Source organism: Lagenorhynchus albirostris, chromosome 12 (assembly GCF_949774975.1).
Source record: "Lagenorhynchus albirostris chromosome 12, mLagAlb1.1, whole genome shotgun sequence".
Taxonomy (NCBI): Eukaryota; Metazoa; Chordata; class Mammalia; order Artiodactyla; family Delphinidae; genus Lagenorhynchus; species Lagenorhynchus albirostris.
In genome coordinates this window covers 73,775,145-73,799,408 of record NC_083106.1, presented here as the reverse complement: position 1 = coordinate 73,799,408, position 24,264 = coordinate 73,775,145, and the positions used below count along the sequence as shown (strand labels likewise).

The window sequence follows — 24,264 nt, the reverse complement described above, 5'->3', positions numbered from 1 at the left end:
AAAGATATATACCTATTGAAAATAAGATATTTTAATATTTCAGTGTAAACAACATTATAGTTAAGTGGTTAGCAATGCCTCACATTACTTCCTTAAAAAAGATTAATTTTTCTCATTATAAAGGTATTGCACGCTCTACTGGCAAGCTTTGATGCTTAACGAGCCACTTACTGGCTTAAGTCAACTTTCTGTACAGCTCACGTACAGGCCAGTGATACAGGCTGAACTCACCTGGATAGTTCAGGTTTCACCTGGGCTCCATCATAGGTCTGCCATGAGTTGCAAGTCAAGTGTGGGTTGGATTTGCTGATCTTAGTTGGGCTATCTCATGTATCTGGAGCTGTGGTGGGTGATCTTTGGTCTTCCTGTCTCTCATGCTCCAGCAGGTTAGCGTGGACTTGTTCACACGGTAGAAGCAGATGTCACAAGGGACCAAGCACAAGCATGCAAGGCTCTCGAGTCATAGGCTAGGAGCTGGCACAGTCTCTTCTGCTACAGTGTTGGCTGAAGCAAGTCACAACACCAGCCCAAGTTCAGGAGGGCAAAGAGATTCCATCTCTTCATGGGAACAACTGCAGAGTCACAGTGCAAAGGGTGTGGGTACAGGCTAAAGGATTACGGCTATTTTTCAAGCTTTCATCTGCGTTTGTTGAAACTCCTGAAAAGTACAAAAGCGATGATAGAAGGCGCTCATAAATCCATCCCCTGACTACTGTTGACTTTTTGTTGTACATACGGCTAGACTTTAATCTACAAGTTTAAACATTTTATTACTGTCAATTTATTTCAGTTTTCATTTATTTGATTATAAGTGACCTTTCACCTTCCATGTTTTTTAATTTCATGTTTGTCTCTACTGTATGAATTGTTCACATAGACTTCAGTCTTAACCTTCTGGAGCAGCACTTATTGTAAATTTAAAATGGGCGTGGAATGCAGTGAATAGATTATGATTCTATTTTGTGGTGAGAAGGCCTTGATCTAGCATTGAGTAGCAGGAAGAATCAGCAGGTTTGCAACTTGAAGTGCAAGACTACCTTTGAATTAGTTTATATATCTTCTGTGATTGGCCTGAAATATTCATGGAATAGAACCCTATGGAATTTTCTTATACTCTGGCACATTCTTTATATTGTTAATTCACTTCTTTTTTAAAATTTATTTATTTAATTGATTTATTTTTGGTTGTGTTGGGTCTTCGTTGCCGCGCATGGGCTTTCTCTAGTTGCAGCAAGCGGGGGCTACTCTTCATTGCACAGGCTTCTCATTGCGGTGGCTTCTCTTGTTGCGGAGCACGGGCTCTAGGCACGTGGGCTTCAGTAGTTGTGGCGCACGGGTTCAGTAGTTGTGGCTCGCGGGCTCTAGAGCACAGGCTCAGTAGTTGCGGCGCACGGGCTTAGTTGCTCCGCGGCATGTGGGATCTTCCTGGACCAGGGCTCGAACCTGTGTCCCCTGCATTGACAGGCAGATTCTTAACCACTGCGCCACTAGGGAAGCCCTGTTCATTCACTTTTCAGGATAATTTTGGACATTAAACAGATGTCTATTTTTCATCATTGGCTTAATCCAACTGGATATATTCTTAATGCCTGAGTTTATACTACATGATAAAGAGTGATGTATTTTTTTTGGTTGTGTTTAATAAAATTTAATATCATGAATCATGCACTCTTTGTAAAAAGTTCAGTTATCACAAAGCTATAGAATGTGTATAGAATAAAAAGTGAAAGTTCCTTTTTCCCTACCCAACTACCCAACTCCTACCCAACTCCCTTCCTCAGACCTTTTTCTATGCATTTATCTTTATATATATGTGAATGTATAGAACACACTTACATATAAACAGAGTTATGTAAGATCATACTATAAACATTGTTCTGCAACTTTGAAAATCTTTTTCCATGCATTTACATTTATACAAATATGTGAATATATCGAACATATATACACAAATAATAAAAGTAAGCATGTTATAACCATTCTGTAACTTGCTTTTCTTACCGATTTATTTTGGATACATTTTCAGTGTCAGTTCACAAAAATTTAGCTGATTTTTACCTTATAAAGTTTCTTGGGGTGTACCATAATTTATTTTTTCTCCTGTTATGGATTGTCAAGTTGTCTCTAAATTTCTGCCCATTCTAAACAGTGTTGAGGTAAACATCCCTATATATATATATATATATATATATATATATATATATATATATGGGCACGTGGAAGGAGAAAATTATAAGCCTCTGTTTTTTGTATTATAAACTTTAAAACCTATATGTCTTAATTTTATTCTTATTTTCTGTAAGCCTCTTATATTCTTTGATTAAGCTCCAAGTAGTAAATAATTGATTAAGGCAGACACTGCAAGTCTCCAGATGGCAGCTAGTGAAAAATTAGAAGGATCACGTATTACTGACACAGATATTGTGGGGAGACAAGACTCAATAGGTAACTATTTATAGCCTGAAAGCTGAAATTTTTGTAAGACATTTAAGTTGGGGATACTAAGAATAAAACCCTTGCATTTTTATTCTCTTGTGTATCAGAATTTTGCCTATTCTTATATTTTTCAAACTTTTTTTTCTGTATTCTGTTATAAAAAGTGTCTTATTAGTCTGTTTATTAGAAGTCCCCCTTGAAAGAACTGGATCTCAACAGTTTAATGTTACCTTTTGGTAAATGTCACCATTACATCTATATCCATAGGCTGGTTGTCATTGAGAGCAGCATTTATCCTATTATTTGGAAATATTTATGTTTGTTTCCAAAGATAAATTATTTGGAAAAATATACATAGTTTAAAAAATTTTTTTTAAATAAATTTATTTATTTTGGGCTGTGTTGGGTCTTCATTGCTGTGTGGGCTTTTTGCAGTTGTGGCGAGTGGGGACAACTCTTAGTTGTGGTGCACAGGCTTCTCATTGCGGTGGCTTCTCTTGTTGCAGAGAACGGGCTCTAGTGCTCTAGTGCACAGGCTCAGTAGTTGTGGCGCATGGGCTTAGCTGCTCTGCGGCATCTGGGATCTTCCCAGACCAGGGCTCGAACCCAGGTCCCCTGCATTGGTAGGCGGATCCCTAACCACTGTGCCACCAGGGAAGTCCCTAAAGTTTTTTTTTTTTAAGTGGGCAGAAAACATTAGAACATTTTTTTCCCTATTCTTTACATCTTAACTCTAATGATTCTTCTTTTCCCAGAACATGGTTGTCTCCATTTATTCACACTTTTTATGTTCATGAATAAATTGTGTAGATATTTCCATTAGGTTTGGCACATTTTGTTGTTAGGGTTATTACTAGGTTTTTCATATATATGTGTATATATATATATATATATATATTTTGCTATTACAGGTAGGATATTTTTCCATTACATATTTCTAATTGGTTATTACTGGTATATAGAAAGCTATTGATTTTGTATGTTAGTATTGGCATTTGGAGACCTTACTCAATTCTCTAATGATATTTCAGTTAGTTATCTTAGATGTTCTAGGCAGAAAATCTTATCCTCTATAGCTAATGATAGTTATAGTTCTCTTTTTTCCCAATAATTGATGAGACATTTCTTTTTTCTTTATTAGAACTGTCGCATCCTTTTAAACAATTTTATTGAAGTATAGTTGATATACAATATTATATAAGTTACAGATGTACAGTATAGTGATTCACAGTCTAAAGTTATAAAATATTGACTATATTCCCTGCGCTGTGCAATATGTCCTTGCAGCTTATTTTATACATAATAGTTTGTACTTCTTAAATGTCTCATCCTTTCTTAACTTGGAACCCATTCGGTACTCTTTATTTTCTAAGTCACGGGCCCCTTCCTCCCATTTCTCCCAAGGTGTTGAATTTTATCAAATTCTTTTTAGCTGTCTGATGAGAGGATTATGTGGTCTTTCTTCTTTCATGTCTTGATGATGTGAATTTCATTAACATATTTCCTAATGTTGAGTAATTCTTGTATTCCTGGGATAAATTCTACTTGATCATGATGCATTACTCTTTCAACTTACTGCTGGATTCAATTAGAAGATTTTAAAAAAGACCTTTATGTTCATAAATAAAGTTAGACCATAGTTTTCTTTCTTGTATGTGTGAACATGAATACATATTTATATGTAATATTGGTCTGTAGTTTATCCTTCCTTGTAGAATGAACTGGGCTGCTTTCTTTTTCTGTGCTTCAGACCGGATTGAATAACTAGGTATTATCTGTTCTATAAGGTTTAAGATAATTTACTTATAAAACTGTCTGTTTCTGGTGCGGGACATCTTTTACTTCCTTTTCAGTATCGTTTCTGGTTGTTGGTCTACTATCTATTCTATTCTTGAGTAAATATTGGTCATCTATGTCTTTTTGTAATATCATATATTCTCTCTGGATTTTCAAATTTAGTAGCATAAACTTTTCTTCATAGTATCATTTGATTAAATATTTTAAAACCTATAAAATATTTAGAATAATGCCTGACACATAACAAATGCTTAATATATGATTGTAGCATATTAAAAGATGTTTCTATAGTTGTTATTTACAAAGCTTTAATAATTTATTTTAATGTGAACACCATAAGCCTACGCCTTTATTTAGAATGTTGAGCCATGAGCACACTCAGAAAGAGTGTTCTGATTCAGGAGAGAGAGCGGGGTATAGGATTTCTTAGAGATTTAGCAAGAGAGGGCAGCCAACGAGCAACCAGTTTCAGGAATAATTGGTCCAAAATGGTTTCCAGAAGGGAGAGGAATCATTCTTGTGATTTTTGTATCTGTTGGTTGGACAATTCAGATTTTATAAGAAGGTGAGAAGGAATAGTTGCTAGGTACATGGTAACATGAGGGCCACCGTGGAATGTTTTTAGCCTGTCAGGGATTCTTACGAAGATTATTTAGGATTTATAACATATCCCAGCATATTTGGATGCACATTGTATCATGTTAAACCAAGCCAGAGTCCTCTACTTCTTAATTACAGGTAGTTCCTAATGTGTTTCTCAAAATGTGAACCAAATCAGATGTCTGAAAGTCAAAGATTGACTTACATTTAATAGAGTTCTTTATCAAGAGAGGAAATATAAAAATTCCAGTTTGAACCTCACCTTTTAGATATAGTTGTCAGTGACATAGTTACCAGCATTATATATATGTCTCTTTCATTTTTTTTTTCTTTCTGAATTGAACAATTCAAGTGACTTAAATGCATCAAGCATCCAAGTCAGGTGAAAAATTTGTGTGCAGTGTACCAAATGATTTCTTTGTTGATCTCAGTTTTACAGTATTTTCTTTGGTGGCATCAGTGTGTTTATTTTTCTGTTTTTTACTTACAAAATATTGAGGGCAAATATAATAGTAGTATAGAAACATTGCTGTCCATTGTCATGATATTATTAATGATATTATTAACATCGTCAAAACTGAACTACTGACTAACATATAGGGATGTTTTGAGCTGACGTTTTCATAGTTGACCTACAGAATTTCAAAGTTGGAGTAAAAGGCACACAAAAAGCCCTTCTAGGTTTTTCTTTTTCTTTTTTTTTTTTTTTTGGCCACGCCACGTGGCTTATGAGGTCTTAGTTCCCCGACCAGGGGATTGAACCCGGGCCCTCGGCAGTGAAAGTAGAGTCCTAACCACTGGACCACCTGGGAATTCCCAGGTTTTTCATTTTCAATATATATAAGTGTGTGTTGAGCAAAAGTTGAAGCTGTGTAAACTGAGGTCTGCCCATGCTAATAGGTTAGATAAGTAGGAAACGTTAAACTCTTAAGGCCACTAGGTTATTTAGGGATTTTTGTATATATTCACTTTTCACGGATAGAAATAGAGTTGTCAGGTTTGTAAAAGTTACAGTTGGGGAATTTTTCTCAATTTGAAACATCCATTAATATTTTCTTTATTCTTTCAGCATCTTTCAATGTTGTCCTTGAATTTATGGATTCTACCTAATTTATCTTTATGTCAAGCACTGAGTATGTCTTGGGGTATGAAATGACTATTAAATAAATGATATTTGTCTTTCTTAAATCGCTGGACTGCAGATTATAGTTTCCGCCTGTATAAGTATGCCCAGCATCCTTAGTAATTTGGTAGTTTTAATCCATGATTTGTTATAAAGGAATTTATGTAAAAGAAAAATATAGATTTCTAACAGAGGGGTGACATACAGTCATTCACAGAGGCAGGTACTGGGTTGATATGTATGTGGAGATTTTAAAGAATATTTGATTTATCGAATAAAAAGCCCAATTAGTGTATAAATTTGAGAAAATGGGAGTGATTTGCTGCAGGTGAGTGAGAGAATTCCAGATTCAATAGTTGATTGGTCTCAGGAAAAACAGCATTTATTTATTCTTAGGATTTCATTGTCAATTTTTTAAAAATATGACAAACATAACATCCTCTTTCTTAAAATATGTAGTTGTTGCTATGATTTTTAAGGCTTATGGTGAAGGTCAAGCTTGATACGTGTTCAAATTTAATATTTCTATGGAAATCCACTTTGGGCAGATTTCTGCACAGTGTAACATAGTGGCTGTCAGCTTGGATCCCAAAGTTACCACTTATTATTTTATAACTTTACCAAGTTGCTTAATATCTCTGTGCCTGAGTTTTCTTATCTGTAGAATTGGGATAAATCTAATATCAATCATGTTGATTGTGAGGATGAAAGGAGATGATACATTTAAGATGCTTGAAACAGGGACTTCCCTGGTGGTCCAGTGGTTAAGACTCCGTGCTTCCACTGCAGGGGGCATGGTTCGATTCCGCATGTCGCAGCCAAAAAAAAAAAAAAAGATGCTTGAAACAGTGTCTGGTTTGTAGAAAGGGCTTGATAAGTAGTAGCTTTTTTTGTTGTTATTACTATATTGTGGTTTCCTTTATTTCTTATCAAAGGTGACTTTTTCTTCTCTTAATACTATTTATAAGGTAAGCCTGTTGCATATTTATCAGATGGCTCTCATCTCCATACTTGCCCTTCTCTGTTCTCCTCTGTAGTACTTGGAAAGGGGTTGGAAATTAGTAAACTGCATTTTCTTGACGTCCTGGCGATCTGAGTTTCAGCGAGAGTCTGTCAATGGACAGTACGTGCGCTTGTTTAGAAGGTGGGATGAAGGTGGAGAGGAAGGAGGCCATTGTAGTTTTGGAGGCGTCTCCAGTCGTGGCATTGGCGAGACTCTGTTCTCGTTCTGCAGCCTTGATGTCGGCAGCCTTGACGGGCCTTTTGTGGGGACTGTCCTGCTCAGCAGCAGCACAGGATGGTTCCAGCACAGTTAGTGGCTCTTGTGGGTGACTGGGTCCAGCCCAGAGGTGGTATCTGCTTCCTGATCTCTGAGTTGCATTATTTCACCATTTGCCACAGCAGCATTTCCAACATCTTCCTAACAGAGTCCCTGAATTAAATTCCTCTAGAGAAGTTTGTTTTCCTGATTGGATCGTGGTTCAAAGTCAGTAGCTACTCTTCAGCGTTACATACGCAAGGGTGAATCTTGCAGTCTGATAGATGTATCACATAGTTCCAATGTGCCTTTCTTATTCTCAGAAGTATTGTTTTTTGCTGGTGTGTTCCAGTGATTTTTTTTCTGTCCATTCTTTGCATTTAGGAAGTCAGTGGATAAGAGCTAATGTTTGGGAATTGTATTGATATTTATTTATTTATTTATTTATTGACGTATAGTTAATTTACAATATCATGTTAGTTTCAGGTGTACAGCACAGTGATTCAGTTTTATATGTTATATTACATTATATTAAGTGTATATAAATATATATTCTTCAGATTCACTTCCCTTATAGGTTATTACAAAATATTGAGTATAGTTTCCTGTGCTATACAGTAGGTCCTTGTTGGTTATCTATTTTAGATACAGTAGTGTGTACATGTTAATCCCAAACTCCTAATTTATCCCTCCCCCCACTCCGCTTTTCCCTTTGGTAACCATAAGTCTGTTTTCTATGTCTGTGAGTCTCTTTCTGTTTTGGAAATAAGTTTATTTGTATCTTTTTTTTTTTTGGATTAGATTCCTCATATAAGCAATATCATATGATATTTATCTCTGTCTAGCTTACTTCACCTAGATAATCTCTAGGTCTATCCAAGCTGCTGCAAATGACATTATTTCATTCTTTTTTTGTGACTGAGTAATATTCCATTGTATATATATACCATAGTTTTTTTATCCATTCATCTGTTGATGGACATTTAGGTTGCTTCCATATCTTGGCTATTATAAATAGTGCTGCTGTGAATGAGCTAACTCAGTATTTAAAACAGCCTGTTTTTGATTCCTGCTTCTAAAAGATCACTGAACTATGATTCTCCACTTTCTCCACCCTTCTACCCAATCACAACCACTTAGAACCTAATTGTTAAAAGAGTAGTTCTCTGGCATCTCTGAAATTTTATTCTAAGCTGTGAATACCCATTCTGTAGGTACTGGTACTAGTTGACTATTTTGAGATTTGTGCATGAGTAGGTAATAGTGGCCACTGGATAAGATGATTGCAAGATGCTATTGATTTTTAAGCCACATTCCAGTTTCAGAGATGTTAAAATGTGAGGGGTAAAGGATGTATTAGAATCAATGAAATACAGTACCTTATATTGAGTCAATGACTTTAAAACATTAAAGTATTATTATAGATATTTTCTACATCACATTTTTGTATCTTTAGTCCCTCAGTTTCCATAAATACAGTATTACCCGTGAGGAGCTATTAAATCAATATCAAGGTAGCTTGAAAGCCCTTACCTATCTTTTAATTTCTTAATGGATTCATTTAAAAAGTGCTGCATCACCGATGTGCTTGGTGACACAGAAAATGATATTCTGTAGGGAACATGTACACTGACAATTTTAAGTCAAAAAGTGAGCGGGCAGAATTAGATTCTGAAAGTAAAAGAGTTTGAGGAATTGCTTAACTAATTTTGCTTACATTTTGTTATAATGTATATATAAAGGTGATATATAATATCCACATCTGATTAAATCTAATATTTTCCTTTCAATAAGAATGAAATAAAAATTCTAAATGTTCTGTCAGTTTAATTGGCAGTTTTTTCTTTCTCAGTGGTTCATAAAATAATGGTGATTTTACAATTGACTGTGAAAATTAATATGTTCTTTTTCTACTTACACATAATTGGTTTTGTTGGGTGATTCTTTTTTCTCTTTTAAATTCTCGACATGCTGATGGAGAACGGCTTTAAAATAATGCCCCTTAACTAAGCATTCCATTATTTCTTTGCCATTTTGCCAGTTTATCTTGTTAGACTCTATATAAATGAAGTTCATTCGTGTCTCCTTGCCATATAGAAAATCTATTGGAAACTATTTACTAAAGGAAATCTAGTATCTTAAACATGAAAAGTGGACAATTGCTAGTGAAATGGTTGATGGGAGAACTTTTGCTAAGTTAGTCAATGCTGCACAGTAGAGAGTACATGAGGAAAAATAACCCTGAAGAGTAATTGCAGAGATTACACAAGGTATGTTACAAGTGTGGTTGAATTTTAGCATATACACTAAGTATACTGATGCACATTGTGAAATGATATCCATCTCCTAAAAGATTTTCTGTTACATTAAATGAGACAGGAAAATGTAATGAGGCTAACATCGAAATTGTGTAAGGCAGTGGTCCCCAACCTTTTTGGTACCAGGGACCAGTTTCGTGGAAGACAGTTTTTCCACGGACCGGGGGTGGGGGGCATGGGGGTGGAGGAGGATGGAGATGGTTCAGGAGGTAATGCGAACAATGCTTTGCTCACTTGCCTGCTGCTCACCTCCTGCTGTGCAGCCTGGTTCGTAACAGGCCGTGGACTGGTACTGATCCGTGGTTTTCAAGGACGTTTCTAATTTGGTGTACCTGCCCAACGTATCACGCTTTAATTTCCCCAAATCTATGTGAGGCTTGCTAAGGTGGGCCAGCTCTTGCTAAGGTTGGGGACCCCTGGTGTAAGGAATATGATGGTTGCCTTATCATGTCTTTGCTTTTGTGCTATATGTTTGCAAATGATTTTGAGAAGAAATCTAATTTGTCTCATTGTGCCTCATTGTGTCTCATTCCAAGTACTGGAAATGTGGGATTTTCAAAATAACTAATTATCAAAGAAAAAGAATTAGCATGCATTTGAGTTGCAATGGGTCCAGGAATTTTTGTGTCACCCTAGTATAGCTATTCAGTTAAAAATATTGGTTAAAATTTTTTTTTTTTTTTTTTTTTTTACTTTTCAGTGATAAGACAAAACGATCTGAAACAATTACACTTATAAAAACATTTGAAATCTTAAAATCATATCTTATCTGTAAAAGTTAGTGTGAGAAGTCTCCAGGACACATGTAAGATATTTGCTGATTCTAACTTGATGGTGTATTTATATTTAGACAGTTTGATGTGTTATTGGTTTTTGTTCAGTGGTTAAGAGTCTCTAGCAAAAAGCTGATGGGCATGCAAACACAGATACTAAATTTGTGTCTTCACATCTTCATGTCATTGGATAGTCAGAACTCGTTTCAGTTCATCCAGATAGATCAGGAGGTCACAAAAACAACACCAAATGCAGCTGCACTTCTTCTATAGCTGGATAGCTTTATTAATATCCTCATTTTCTCTATTTGTACTAACATTTCCACACACACAGCTTGTTTTACAAGGCACTGTCAATCTACAGTGCCTCTGTTATGGCTTGTATAAGCTCAGTTTCCCATAGTTGGTTTTCAAGGACGTTTCTAATTTGGTGTACCTGCCCAACGTATCACGCTTTAATTTCCCCTAATCTATGTGAGGCTTGCTAAGGTGGGCCACCTCCTTTTAAAAAATTTAATATTAAAAATTTCATTAAATGTTTCATTTTGAAATATGTCCAAGTAGAAAGGTTGCAGAAATTGTACAAAGAATTCCTATGTACCCCTCTCTCAGCTTCCCTGGTCATTAACCTCATGCGTAACCACAGCAGTAATGATGAAAACTACGAAATTAGCAGATACAATACTGTTAACTCTGCTACACACATAATTCAAATTTCATTAATAGTCCCACTTACATTGTTTTTTTTTTTTTTTTTTTTTTTTAATGGTCTGGTCGCACCACATGGCATGCGGGACCTTAGTTCTCCGACCAGGGATCGAACCCGCGCCCCCTGCAGTGGAAGCATAGAGTCTTAACCACTGGACCGCCAGGGAAGTCCCCACTTATGTTCTTTTATGGATCAGGGACCCATACAGAATCTCCACTTATTGTTACCTTTCCCTAGTCTCCTTTATTTTGGAACAGATACTTTCTCTTTTTTGTCTGTCATGATCTCTATATTTAGTTCACTCTCTTGAAGAGTGTCTTTCTTCATGATTAAATTCAGGTTATGCCGGTATTTTGTCAGGAATCCATACAAGTGATGCTGTGCCCTCTCAGTGCATCCTGTAGGATGACACATGGTGCTCTTTGCTTACTCGTATTGACTTTTCCATCAGTCATACGTGCTACACCACTGCTTAGAATGCCAACTTTTTGCCTCTGTGCATCTAATTATATTCATTTTTCAGGACCTACCTTTTCTTGTGGTTTTCTCTATTTGCTCCAGTTCATCTCCTTTCTCACTTTTCTGCAGTCCTTTTTGCCTTAAGGTCGAGGTTATCATCTGGCTGTGACCTTCAACCACTGTGGCTCCCAGGACACCTCTCTGATTACTCCCTTGTGGTATTGGGACTTATTATACCCATTTATGCTGTCCACACATGCTCCCAATAATAACCATGGCTTCAGTAATATCAAAGTTTAGCACCTAATTTTATTTATGGAAAGTTAATTTTATCTTCTACTTAGATAGAAATATTCTATTAATATTATAACAAATATATTGACAAATATAGACAAATATTATAAACCAATATTATAATAGTATATTGACTTTCTAATGTAGACTGTTAATCTTTAGATCTTCAGTAATATGAGGGGCAGAGGTCCGGGGAAGGTTGGGTACAACAGTATTTAACGAGTAATTTTATTATTTTTTTAACATCTTTATTGGAGTATAATTGTTTTACAATGGTGTATTAGTTTCTGCTTTATAACAAAGTGCATCAGTTATACATATACATATGTCCCCATATCTCTTCCCTCTTGCATATCCCTCCCTCCCATCCTCCCTATCCCACCCCTCTAGGTGGTCACAAAGCACCGAGCTGATCTCCTGTGCTATGCGGCTGCTTCCCACTAGCTATCTATTTTACGTTTGGTAGTGTATATATGTCCATGGCACTCTCTCACTTTGTCCCAGCTTACCCTTCCCCCTCCCCGTATCCTCAAGTCCATTCTCTAGTAGGTCTGCATCTTTATTCCCATCTTGCCCCTAGATTCTTCATGACCATTTTTTTTTTTAGATTCCATACATATGTGTTAGCATACGGTATTTGTTTTTCTCTTTCTGACTTACTTCACTCTGTATGACAGTCTCTAGGTCCATCTACCTCACTACAAATAACTCAGTTTCGTTCCTTTTTATGGCTGAGTAATATTCCATTGTATATATGCGCCACATCTTCTTTATCCATTCATCTGTTGATGGACACTTTGGTTGCTTCCATGTCCTGGCTATTGTAAATAGAGCTGCAATAAGCATTTTGGTACATGACTCTTTTTGAATTATGGTTTTCTCAGGGTATATGCCCAGTAGTGGGATGGCTGGGTCGTATGGTATTTCTCTTTGTAGTTTTTTAAGGAACCTCCATACTGTTCTCCATAGTGGCTGTATCAATTTACATTCCCACCAACAGTGCAGGAGGGTTCCCTTCTCTCCACACCCTCTCCAGCATTTATTGTTTGTAGATTTTTTGATGATGGCCATTCTGACCGGTGTGAGATGATATCTTATTGTAGTTTTGATTTGCATTTCTCTAACGATAAATGATGTTGAGCATTCTTTCATGTGTCTGTTAGCAATCTGTATATCTTCTTTGGAGAAATGTTTATCTAGGTCTTCTGCCCATTTTTGGATTGGGTTGTTTGTTTTTTTAATGTTGAGCTGCATGAGCTGCTTGTAAATTTTGGAGATTAATCCTTTGTCAGTTGCTTCATTTGCAAATATTTTCTCCCATTCTGAGGGTTGTCTTTTTGCCTTGTTTATGGTTTCCTTTGCTGTGAAAAAGCTTTTAAGTTTCATTAGGTCCCATTTATTTATTTTTGTTTTTATTTCTGTTTCTCTAGGAGGTGGGTCAAAAAGGATCTTGCTGTGATTTATGTCATAGAGTGTTCTGCCTATGTTTTCCTCTAAGAGTTTGATGGTGTCTGCCCTTACATTTAGGTCTTTAATCCATTTTGAGTTTATTTTTGTGTATGGTGTTAGGGAGTGTTCTAATTTCATTCTTTTACATGTAGCTGTCCAGTTTTCCCAGCTCCACTTATTGAAGAGGCTGTCTTTTCTCCATTGTATATTCTTGCCTCCTTTATCAAAGATAAGGTGAGCATATGTGCATGGGTTTATCTCTGGGCTTTCTATCCTGTTCCATTGATCTATATTTCTGTTTCTGTGCCACTACCATACTGTCTTGATTATTGTGGCTTTGTAGTACAGTCTGAAGTCAGGGAGTCTGATTCCTCCAGCTTTGTTTTTCGTTCTCAAGATTGCTTTGGCTATTCTGGGTCTTTTGTGTTTCCATACAAATTGTGAAATTATTTGTTCTAGTTCTATGAAAAATGCCATTGGTAGTTTGATAGGGATTGCATTGAATCTGTAGATTGCTTTGGGTAGCAGAGTCATTTTCACAATGTTGATTCTTCCAATCCAAGAACATGATATATCTCTCCATCTATTTGTATCATCTTTAATTTCTTTCATCAGTGTCTTATAGTTTTCTGCATACAGGTCTTTTGTCTCCTCAGGTAGGTTTATTCCTATATATTTTATTCTTTGTGGTGCAGTGGTAAATGGGAGTGTTTTCTTAATTTCACTTTCACATTTTTCATCATTAGTGTATAGGAATGCAAGAGATTTCTGTGCATTAATTTTGTATCCTGCTACTTTACCAAATTCATTGATTACCTCTAGTAGTTTTCTGGTAGCATCTTTAGGATTCCCTATGTATAGTATCACGTCGTCTGCAAACAGTGACAGCTTTACTTCTTTTCCAATTTGGATTCCTTTTATTTCTTTTTCTACTCTGATTGCTGTGGCTAAAACTTCCAAAACTATGTTGAATAATAGTGGTGAGAGTGGGCAACCTTGTCTTGTTTCTGATCTTAGTGGAAGTAGTTTCAGTTTTTCACCATTGAGGACGATGTTGGCTGTGGGTTTGTCATATATGGCCTTTATTATGTTGAGGAAAGTTCCCTCTATGCTTACTTTCTGGAGGGTTTTTTTTTTTTTATCATAAATGGGTGTTGAATTTTGTCGAAAGCTTTCTCTGCATCTATTGAGATGATCATATGGTTTTTCTCCTTCAATTTGTTAATATGGTATATCGCGTTGATTGATTTGCGTATATTGAAGAATCCTTGCATTCCTGGGATAAATCCCACTTGATCATGGTGTATGATCCATTTAATGTGCTGTTGGATTCTGTTTGCTAGTATTTTGTTGAGGATTTTTGCGTCTATGTTCATCAGTGATATTGGCCTGTAGTTTTCTTTCTTTGTGACATCTTTGTCTGGTTTTGGTATCAGAGTGATGGTGGCCTTGTAGAATGAGTTTGGGAGTGTTCCTCCCTCTGCTATATTTTGGAAGAGTTTGAAAAGGATAGGTGTTAGCTCTTCTCTAAATGTTTGATAGAATTCGCCTGTGAAGCCATCTGGTCCTGGGCTTTTCTTTGTTGGAAGATTTTTAATCACAGTTTCAATTTCAGTGCTTGTGATTGGTCTGTTCATATTTTCTACTTCTTCCTGGTTCAGTCACAGAATGTTGTGCATTTCTAAGAATTTGTCCATTTCTTCCAGGTTGTCCATTTTATTGGCATACAGTTGCTTGTAGTAATCTCTCATGATCCTTTGTATTTCTGCAGTGTCAGTTGTTACTTTTCCTTTTTCATTTCTGTTTCTATTGATTTGAGTCTTCTCCCTTTTTTTCTCGATAACTCTGGCTAATGGTGTATCAATTTTGTGTATCTTCTCAAAGAACCAGCTTTTAGTTTTATTGATCTTTGCTATCGTTTCCTTCATTTCTTTTTCATTTACTTCTGATCTGATCTTTATGATTTCTTTCCTTCTGTTAACTTTGGGATTTTTTTGGTTCTTCTTTCTCTAATTGCTTTAGGTGTAAGGTTAGGTTGTTTATTTGAGATGTTTCTTGTTTCTTAAGGTAGGATTGTATTTCTATAAACTTCGCTCTTAGAACTGCTTTTGCTGCATCCCATAGGTTTTGGGTTGTCGTGTTTTCATTGTCATTTGTTTCTAGGTATTTTTTGATTTCCTCTTTGATTTCCTCAGTGATCTCTTGGTTATTAAGTAGTGTGTTGTTTAGCCTCCATGTGTTTCTGTTTCTTACAGATTTTTTCCTGTAATTGATATCTAGTCTCATAGTGTTGTGGTCAGAAAAGATACTTGATACTTGATATGATTTCAGTTTTCTTAAATTTACCAAGGCTAGATTTGTGACCCAAGATATGATCTATCCTGGAGAATGTTCCATGAGCACTTGAGAAGAATGTGTATTCTGTTCTTTTTGGATGGAATGTCCTATAAATAAAGTCCATGTTGTTTAATGTATCACTTAAAGCTTGTGTCTCGTTATTTATTTTCATTTTGGATGATCTGTCCATTGGTGAAAGTAGGGTGTTAAAGCCCCCTACTATGATTGTGTTACTGTCGATTTCCCCTTTTATGGTTGTTAGTATTTGCCTTATGTATTGAGGTGCTCCTATGTTGAGTGCATAAATATTTACAATTGTTGTATCTTCTTCTTGGATATGATCCCTTGATCATTATGTAGTGTCCTTCTTTGTCTCTTGTAATAGTCTTTGTTTTAATGTCTATTTTGTCTGATATGAGAATTGCTACTCCACCTTTCTTTTGATTTCCATTTGCATGGAATATCTTTTTCCATCCCCTCACTTTCAATCTGTATGTGTCCCTAGGTCTGAAGTGGGTCGCTTGTAGACAGCATATATACGGGTCTTGTTTTTGTATCCATTCAGCCAATCTGTGTCTTTTGGTTGGAGCATTTAATCCATTTACATTTAAGGTAATTATCGATATGTATGTTCTATTACCATTTTCTTAATTGTTTTGGGTTTATTATTGTAGGTCTTTTCCTTCTCTTGTGTTTCTTGCCTAGAGAAGTTCCTTTAGCATTTGCTGTAAAGCTGGTTTGGTGGTGCTGAATTCTCTTAGCTTTTGCTTGTCTGTAAATATTTTAATTTCTCTGTCAAATCTGAATGAGATCCTTGCTGGGTAGTGTAAGCTTGGTTGTAGTTTTCTCTCCTTCATCACTTTAAATATATCCTGCCCGTTCCTTCTGCCTTGCAGAGTTTCTGCTGAAAGATCAGCTGTTAACCTTTTGGGGATTCCCTTATGTGTTATTTGTTGTGTTTCCCTTGCTGCTTTTAACATTTGTTCTTTGTATTTAATTTTTGATAGTTTGATTTATATGTGTCTTGGCATATTTCTTCTTGGATTTATCCTGTATGGGAGTCTGTGCTTCCTGGACTTGATTAACTATTTCCTTTCCCATATTAGGGAAGTTTTCAACTATAATCTCTTCAAATATTTTCTCAGTCCCTTTCTTTTTCTCTTCTTCTTCTGGTATCCCTATAATTCGAATGTTGGTGCTATTAATATTGTCCCAGAGGTCTCTGAGACTGTCCTCAGTTCTTTGCATTCTTTTTTCTTTATTCTGCTCTGCAGTAGTTATTTCCACTATTTTATCTTCCAGGTCACTTATCCGTTCTTCTGCCTCAGTTATTCTGCTATTGATCCCTTCTAGAGTATTTTTAATTTCATTTATTGTGTTGTTCATCATTGCTTGTTTGCTCTTTAGTTCTTCTAGGTCCTTCTTAAACGTTTCTTGTATTTTCTCCATTCTATTTCCAAGATTTTGGATCATCTTTACTATCATTATTCTGAATTCTTTTTCAGGTAGACTGCCTATTTCCTCTTCATTCGTTAGGTCTGGTGGGTTTTCATCTTGCTCCTTCATCTGCTGTGTGTTTGTTCGTCTTCTCATTTTGCTTAACTTACTGTGTTTGGGTCTCCTTCTCACAGGCTGCAGGTTTGTAGTTCCCGTTGTTTTGAGTGTCTGTCCCCAGTGGCTAAGGTTGGTTCAGTGGGTTGTGTAGGCTTCCTGGTGGAGGGGACTTGTGCCTGTGTTCTGGTGGATGAGGCTGGATCTTGTCTTTCTGGTGGGCAGGTCCATGTCTGGTAGTCTGTTTTGGGTTGTCTGTGGACTTATTATGATTTTAGGCAGCCTCTGTGGTAATGGATGGGGTTTTGTTCCTGTCTTGCTAGTTGTTTTGTATAGGGTGTCCAGCACTGTAGCTTGCTGGTCGTTGAGTGAAGCTGGGTATTGGTGTTGAGATCTCTGGGAGATTTTCGCCGTTTGATATTACGTGGAGCTGGGAGGTCTCTTGTGGACCAGTGTCCTAAACTTGCCTTCCCACCTCAGTGGCACAGCCCTGACGCCTGGCTGGAGCACCAAGAGCCTTTCATCCACACAGCTCAGAATAAAAGGGAGAAAAAGAGAAAGAAAGAAAGAAAAAGATAAGATAAAATAAAACAAAGTAAAATAAAAGAAAATAAAGTTATTACAATAAAAAATTATTAAGAAAAATAGTTTTTGAATAATAATTAAAAAAAGGACAGAGAGTACCCTATGATAAATTAAAAGCAAAGCTATACAGACAAAATCACACACAGAAGCATATACATACACACTCACAAAAAGAGAAAAAGGGAGGAAAAAAAAATATATCTTTGCTCCCAAAGTCCACTCCTCAATTTGGGATGATTCATTGTGTATTCAGGTATTCCACAGATGCGGGTACATCAAGTTGATTGTGGAGATTTAATCCGCTGCTCCTGAGGCTGCTGGGAGAGATTTCCCTTTCTCTTCATTGTTTGCACAGCTCCCTGGGTTCAGCTTTGGATTTGCCCCCGCCTCTGAGTGTAGGTCACCTGAGGACATCTGTTCCCCATTCAGACAGGACGGCGTTAAAGGAGCAGCTGATTGGGGGCCCTCTGGCTCAGTCAGCCGGGGGGGGGGGGGGAGGGAGGGGCACGGCGTGCGGGGTGGGGAGGGGCACGGCGTGCGGGGCGGGCCTGCGGCGGCAGAGGCCAGCATGACGTTGCGCCAGCGTGAGGCGCGCCGCCGTGCGTTCTCCCGGGGAAGTTGTCCCTGGATCCCGGGACCCTGTCAGTGGCAGGCTGCACAGGCTCCCGGGAAGGGGGGTGTGGACAGTGACCTGTGCTCGCACACAGGTGGCGGCAGCAGCAGCCTTAGCGTCTCATGCCCGTCTCTGGGGTCCACACTGTTAGCCGCGAGCAAGCGCCCGTCTCTGGAGCTCCTTTAAGCAGCGCTCTTAATCCCCTCTCCTCGCGCACCAGGAAACAAAGAGGGAAGAAAACGTCTCTTGCCTCTTCGGCAGCTCCAGACCTTTTCCCGGAGTCCCTCCCGGCCAGCCGTGGCGCACTAACCCCCTGCAGGCTGTGTTCACGCCGCCGACCCCAGTCCTCTCCCTGCGACCGAAGCCCGAGCCTCAGCTCCCAGCCCCGCCCTCCCCGCGGGTGAGCAGACAAGCCTCTCGGGCTGGTGAGTGCCGGTCGGCACCGATCCTCTGTGCAGGAATCACTCCGCTTTGCCCTCCGCACCCTGTGACTGCGCTCACCCCCGTGGCTGCGCTCTCCCCTGCGGTGCCGAAGCTTCCCCCCCCCCGCGCCACCCGCAGTCTCCGCCCGCGAAGGGGCTCCTAGTGTTTGGAAACCTTTCCTCCTTCACGGCTCCCTCCCACTGGTGCAGGTACAGCCCGTATTCTTTTGTCTCTGTTTATTCTTTTTTCTTTTGCCTTCTCCTGGTATGTGGGGAGTTTCTTGCCTTTTGGGAGGTCTGAGGTCTTCTGCCAGCGTTCAGTAGGTGTCCTGTAGGAGTTGTTCTACGTGTAGATGTATTTCTGGTGTATCTGTGGGGAGGAGGATGATCTCCGCGTCTTACTCTTCCGCCATCTTGAAGCTCTCCTTGGCGAGTAATTTTAAAGTGATTGCCAGAAGAAACTGCTTTAAGTTTTCTTGTTCATATATTCTTATCTCTAACATCAGTGTTAAAAGTAATTGTTAGAATAGAAGTGAAAATTACCCAAAAGTATGACCATAGTTAGTACCTTCAAAGTTGAAAAGGGTATTCAGTAAAATAACCATTGTAACATAGAGATTAATTTATGGCTAAATACAGGAAATGGTAATAGGAATAAGAATGTTCCTGAAGTGAACATTTATAGTCTTAATGACTGTACCATTGAATTATTTGACACTGTAAACCTGTTTTCTTCCTAAGGACTGAAAGAACATCTATAGCAATGAACTTAATGTGTCCTCCGTCTGCTCCTGTAATTTGGCAGGTAGACACAGGCTGCTTTCCACAGTTTACAAGTGGGAGCCTGGGGCACAGAAGTAATATGATGTCAGAGATCAGCAAATTGACCAATGAGCGAGGCTTCCTCAGGTGTGGAATCTGCTCTTAGTAATCAAGCAGCGTGAAGTAATTTAGAAATACATTTTCTTTTTAAAAAGAACATTTATGCTTTATCACAGCATCATGTATAATGAAACATGATAAAGCCCTACTGAGCTTGACATCTATGAGGAAACGAGCATGACTTTGGATTAGTGCCAGGGCAGAGAAATGACCCTATTATCTCTGTAACGGTAATACCGTGCCTTACAGGGAAACTTACATCATCAAAAGTGAGTTGTTATTCTCTAGCTGATTCTTTCTACACCAGTTACTAGTATATTAAATCAGAAGACATTGGAAAGTTCTTTCAAGGGGCTTGGGAATATAATTCAAAGGTTTCAGTATTCACCTTGACCTGAAACATCATATAGATCTGTGTTTACACATGTTTATAGATGTGTACACACAGATACACACACACACACACACAAATTTCACACCCCCATTTCTTTGTACACACCTCTTCTTTCTACATGAAAGACCTCCTTTATTTTCTCTTGTGTTAAGTACTTCTTCATCTCTAAGACCCCTACCAGTTGTTCCCTTGTTGGTGGTGAAGACATCTCCATCTTACAGTCAGGTTGTTGCTTCCCTCTGTCTTTCCTAGAACGGTTCGTCCTCACTGCTACATCATGTTTTTATTTGTTTGCTGATCATCTCTTTCCATCTTTTTAACTCCCAGTTGAGTGTGTGCTTCTTAAGGGCAGGAACTGCCTTTTTCATTTCATAGTCTAGCCTCTTGCATGATGTCTGCATATACCGGGTACACAGTGACTATTAAATGAATAATATATATTATACATAGTACATATTATACATATATATTGATATTATAAATATATATAATTTATACACTCTGCTGTATTTTCAAAATGTGTTTCAGATGACTTGTAAGCAGTACAACAAATTAGAAGAGAATTGGAAGGAAAAAAAGGAAGAGAATGGGAAATAAAAGGGGCCAAGCATGAGCTAATTCATGCCATGAGTCTGTCAGTGTCTATGTAATATGAATATAAGTGCATTTGCAATTACAAAGGAAGCATATCTGTGGAACTTATAATATATATATTTAAAAATCTATCTTGTCTGATTTTTGAGCAAAAAATTACATCTTTTTTATTTTGGCCTTGGAAAGCTCTCTCTCTTTAAAGCCACACATTTTTTTCAGCGTCTCTGATGCTGAAGGGTTTCTCTGTGGGATGCTCATTAGTGCTAAGATTAGAATGTAATCAGCATGTGGTAAAATGGAGTGGCTCAGTGAGCCCCACTGCTGTGCAAACAGGAATCCGTACTATGACTGCACAGAGGCCCTTCAGCTCTTGAAGTTTCATGCTGTAACTCCTTTTACCTGCTCTCTTTCATAAAACATTATACATGATGTAGGAACTATTTGATAATAAGCTGCTCTTGGAATAAATATCTTATAAGTTAACAAAACAAAAATGTACCTGGGAATTAGAGCTTGCTCCCTAGGTGGCCTGTTTGCCAAGTTTAAATAAATGCATATATTAAAATGCTCTGAACATAGGGGTGCATGTATCTTTTCAAATTAGTCTTTTCATTTTCTTTGAATATATACCCAGGAATAGAATTGCTGGATTATATGGTAGTTCTGTTTTTAGTTTTTTGAGGAACCTCTGTACTGTCTTCCATAGTGGCTGCACTAATTTACATTCTCACCAACAGTGCACAAGGGTTCCCTTTTCTCCACACCCTCACCAGCATTTGTTATTTGTAGACTTTTATTTAAACTTTTTTTAACTGAATGAAAGTTATTTTAAATTCTATAGTGCTTTACACATTTCAAAAGTTTCACACACACGATTTCATATAATCCCATAATAACCCGTTTTCCCCTTCCCCCGTATTGCCCCTCTCCCCACTGATGACCACTAGTTTGTCCTCTATTGGTGAGTCTGCTTCTTTTTTTTATCCACTAGTTTATTGTATTTTTTAGATTCCATATATAAGTAATATCCTACAGTATTTGCCTTTCTCTGTCTTACTTATTTCACTTAGCACAATGCCCTCCAAGTCTATCCATGTTGCTACAAATAGCAAAATTACATTATTTTTTATGGCTGAGTAGTATTCCATTATATATATATATACCATAGTATTTTTTATCCATTCATCTGTTGATGAAGTCTTAGGTTGCTTCCATATCTTGGCAATTATAAATAATTCTGCTATGAACATTGGGGTGCATGTATCTCTTCTGTCTTTTCAAATTAGTGTTTTTGTTTGTTTGGATGTTTTTGCATATAGACCCAGGAGTGGAATTGCTGGGTCATATGGTAGTTCTATTTTTAGGCTTTTGCAAAACCTCTGTACTGTTTTCCATAGTGGCTGCACCAGTTTACGTTCCCACCAACAGTGTAGAAGGGTTCCCTTCTCTCCACATCCTTGCCAGTATTTGTTATTTGTGTTCTTTTTGACGATAGCTATTCTGACAGGTGTGTGGTGATATCTCATTGTGGTTTTGACTTGCATATCCCTGATGATTAGCAATGTTGGGCATCTTTTCATGTGCCTGTTGCCCATCTGTATATCTTCTTTGGAAACATGTCTGTTCAGGTCTTCTGCCCATTTTTTAATCAGTTGGTTTTCTTTTGTTATTGAGTTGTGTGAGCTGTTTATATATTTTGGATATTAACCCCTTATTGGTCATATTATTTGCAAATATTTTCTTCCATTTAGTAAATTTTCTTTTCATTTTGTCAGTGGTTTCCTCTGCTGTGCAAAAGCTTTTAATTTAATTAGGTCTCATCTGTTTATTTTTGCTTTTATTTCTTTTGCCTGAGGAGACAGATCCAAGAAAATATTCTGATTTATGTCAAAGAGTGTTTGGCCTGTGTTCTCTTCTGGAAGTTTTATGGTTTCCAGTCTTACGTTTAGGTCGTTAATCCATAAAATGGTACTTTTATTTTCCTCCTCTCAGGATTAAATTTATGCAAAGCTACGGAGTGATTTTTTGGGTTCGTTTAAATATAAGACTTTTCTTGAATCTCGTTCTTGGCATGCTTTTTTTTTTTTTTTTTGTGGAGGACTAAGCTTTGTTGGCCATGTTGTCCCTTAATTAATTATTAAGGTAATGAGGTCTTCTTATTCTGGGTAATTTATTGAATACAATGAAACAGTTACTCACTCACTGACAGTTTTTCAAAGGATGTGGGCCAAGATGCCAAGCCATTTCTTTTGGTGCGCCAGCCCTTACAGCGATGTGTTCCAGGGGTTTGCTAATTACCAGCTGGCAACTGATTTATAACACAAGGCAGGAACAGCAAGCCTCCTGAATGGTGGCCACTGACTCACAAGCAAGGCGGAGTGTGTACTGGCTTCAAGCCTTGTCTTTTAGTGTGCAGATCTTGCTGATTGGAGAAAGACTTGCCAAAGAGCATGCGTGCTACCTTTGGCATGCTCGCCAGAGGTTATCAGCGTTGTTCTTGACCATCACTTTGGTTTAGCAGCTGAGAACTGCTAAATAAAATGTGTTATTCCAGTTGAATATGTCTGTCTTCCTATTTGTCAGTTCCTTTGTCCATCCATCCATATATCTATTGGTCCATCCATCCATCCATCTAATACTGGATTTCAGCCATCAGTGAACGGGCTGGAATTAACCTCTGAATGCACTGTTTAGAATTGAGGTTGGGAAACATTTTCTGTAAAGGGACAGATAGTAAATATTTTAGGTTTATAGGCTATGCTGTCTCTTACAACTACTCAGCTCTGCTGTTGAAGGGCAAAGATAGCCCCAGATAATGTGTAAATGAATGGATGAGGTTGAATGCCAATAAAACATTGTTTACAAAAGTTGACTTGCCCGCTCCTGGTTTAGATAGTTGGAAGTATCTGACCCAACATAGTTTATGTGCTACACAAAAAAAACTTAAGAAAAATGCTTTTAATGTTTATATGTTTTCTTGAGGTTAGACTGTACATTTTTGTTTTTGTTGTTGTTTCCACTGGACCACCAGGGAAGCCCCTTATATGTTTTCTAACAGCTGTGTGTCAGGTTTTTGGCTTAATTGTCATCTGTGTTTAGGTTTACCCACAAAAGTAGTTTTATAGGTTTTACCATTTTGTTACTTAATTTTATTTTATTTAAACATATACATGACTTAAAGCTTATTCATCTCTCTCTGGCACTGGTTATAGAAAGGTCATTGGATTGGAAATACACAAAAATACAAGGAAAAAAATTTTCTGCCATATCACTGATAACAGCAGCATTGAACGTGATAGTTTTTACTTACAAATATGATTTAAAAAACTATACTTTTGATATGAAAACATGACCAAGATATATTGCTAAGTGGAAAAAGGAGATTATAGAAGGGTTCTAAATAATGTGTGCGGCGTGATTATATTTGTGGAAAGAAAACAAGATTTACATATGTCTACGTTTGAACTGCACAGGTCCATTATACCCAGATTTTTTTCGATAGTAAATACTATGGTACTATAAGAACCCCTTTTATTAACGTCTTATGTTAGTATGGTACACTTGTTACAGTTAATGAACCAGTGTTGTTACATTATTATTGTCTAATGCCCAAGATTATTAAGATTTTCTTAGTTTTTCCCTGAAGTCCTTTTTCTGTTCCAAGATAGCT

At 37.4% G+C, this 24,264-nt stretch overlaps 1 protein-coding gene across 8 annotated transcripts in view; it reads left to right on the top strand.

Moving 5' to 3' along the window:
* BCKDHB (branched chain keto acid dehydrogenase E1 subunit beta) overlaps positions 1-24,264 on the top strand; it is a 299,229-nt gene that overhangs the window by 62,474 nt on the left and 212,491 nt on the right. The gene's annotated exons all lie outside the window — the stretch shown is intronic.